Source organism: Pundamilia nyererei, unplaced genomic scaffold (genome assembly GCF_000239375.1).
Source record: "Pundamilia nyererei isolate P.nyererei 1_Seehausen unplaced genomic scaffold, PunNye1.0 scaffold00132, whole genome shotgun sequence".
Classification (NCBI taxonomy): Eukaryota; Metazoa; Chordata; class Actinopteri; order Cichliformes; family Cichlidae; genus Pundamilia; species Pundamilia nyererei.
In genome coordinates, this window is record NW_005187533.1 from 897,416 (window position 1) to 899,771 (window position 2,356).

Consider the following 2,356-nt stretch of genomic DNA (forward strand, 5'->3'; position numbering starts at 1 on the left):
CTTTAAGAGCAAAGAAGAAATTTGTTAGATTTAGTTCTTCAGGCTTCCTGAAGTCTTTCACAGTTTTATCTTTGGACACTGGCTGCTTTTTCACTAATCTTCACTCCCGCCCTTCTCCCTGATCCCTCTCAGAGGAATGTGTTTTTGGTTTGTTCAGCCACTTAACACTGACCTATGAATCATTCAAGCATATTTTATCTTTATGCACTTTCTTATTAGGGGCCTGTCACAAAAACACATGATTTGTTCCCATTACTTTAGCTGAATCCACAAAAAATCCCCAAAACAAACATGAGACAGTTTGACAGGAATAAAATAGGATTTTTGCACCAACATGGTGATTCACAAATAAATCCAGCAACGGCCTGACACAGGACCCAAGATATGAATCTGCCCCTCCAGTTTATCCATCTACGGTTCATTGAAGGCTCATCATGGTTTCAGTGAAACGGTGGCGGTCAAGAAGCTACTCTTTGGAAATGAGCTTGTGGCAGTAATTTGATAAGAATGAGAGATACTGTTAGATAAATTAGGACAAGAGGCTAACATACTACCTCCAATATTAAAAACTTTACTGTGGGGGAAAAAACAACTCAACTCTTCCAGAGTAAAGAAGAAATTTGTTAGATTTAGAAAGTGGAAATGTTCAATAGTTTATCGGTGGATACGAATAAAAAGAAGCAGAATTATGCTGAATATTGTTAATAAGTTGTGAGATGTAGGATTGTCTGCTTCATTTTAGTTCGTTGCTGCAATAATGAAGTGAATTCTTATAGATTTCAAAGTCAGTTTATAATGATTTATGATTTTCTCTCTCAGCTCATTTGAGAAACGGCATCAGAAAAGTTGTCCAGCACTTCATCTCACGCGGGAGATAGAGCAGGAGATATGGAATTAAAAACTCAGATAACTGATGCAGATTTACAGCTGAAAATGTTTTTATATAAAACAGCGATCCCACCACCTGCCTGTTTGTACAGGTCCAATAAAACTACTGGTGGCGGCCAGTGGTACCCCTCAGCCTCCTAGCAGATACATCTGTGGTGCCAGTTTTAAAATCTTAGTTGACGTCCTTCTTGAGTTATCGCACACAGGCGTCCATGTCGCCGTCCGGCAGGAAGCCAGCAATGATCCCATCAGCCTTTTATGGCTGCAAGTTAATAAAACCTTTAATGACTGGGTAATGCTTTAATGAGCCCTGTGTTAGCCGTGTCACCAAGACAGGTGTCAGTAATAATGCCAATAATAATAAATATTTGTACATCAAGGGATGTGTGCAGTAAATTATAGGTAGTGATGGAGGCAATGAGATAAGGTGAGTTTAATGTGTGAAAGAGTGCTGCATCTGTAAGGTTTGCTTACTGGCTTGCTGCTGGTGTCAGTTCTGTTATTAATAATTATAATAATAATTCCACTGTTAATAACAGGTTGTGATTATGTGATTAACATTGTATAATACTATCGGAAAAAAGTGAAATGAAAAACAGCAGCTGAGCAAAATTTTGATACAAGTTCTTTTATCAGCCTGGGACTGAGAGCTGTCCTGCTCATGTCAACAATCGAGTGTCAAGATCGCTGCTTACAGCTAACATACATGTAGCACTCACTCTGCAACTGATGCAAGACAAATAAAAACATTAATTTGATTAACATTAATTAAACACTGTTGCCCTGTTCAACTTGAAACTGTGAAAGCTACACAAGAAACTGGCGTATAAAGAGAGATATCTCACAGAAAAACTGCAGGAGACATAGACTAATAACCTGAGGCATCTAACTCCATCCTACTGGTTAATATAATCTATCATTGTTTTGAATGGAACTAATAAATTTCTTCCTTGATTAAGCTGTGGCTTCTTTTAGAGTGATAGCACTGTGTTCCTTGTTATCGCTGGGTTTCAATGATCGATTTTCCAATTCAAATCAATTTTAGCTTGAATAAAGAGATATTGATTTAAACCCTGAATTGATTTTTAAATATAAATGTATTTTGCCAGAAACGCCAGAATCTCAGGTTAAAGCTAAAACAGCAAATACGAGCAGGTAAACAGATTCCACACAAAGCTCCACACAGTGAGTTGTCGGCTTTCTCACCCGACAGCACGGACACGGACACGCCGTCGGTGCTGATAGCTCACAGCTCACTGATTATAAAGCTGCAGGTTTTGTCTCTCTCAGACCAAAATTCACTGAAGCAGCAACAAAAGAAGATCCTTCTTACTATTGCTGTTTTTCTTCCACCACGATAAAAATCACACTTCCCGCACAGCTCTTTCTCTCTCTCAGTGTACTTCAAGAACAGTTTCCCATCTCAAATATCTGTTTTCTGCATTATTTGCTTGCTTATTACGCAAAA

General features: G+C 38.4%; 1 protein-coding gene across 1 annotated transcript in view; it reads right to left on the reverse strand.

The window, feature by feature from the left end:
• The window catches only part of nubp1 (nucleotide binding protein 1 (MinD homolog, E. coli)), a 13,037-nt gene that overhangs the window by 7,162 nt on the left and 3,519 nt on the right, over positions 1 to 2,356 (reverse strand). The gene's annotated exons all lie outside the window — the stretch shown is intronic.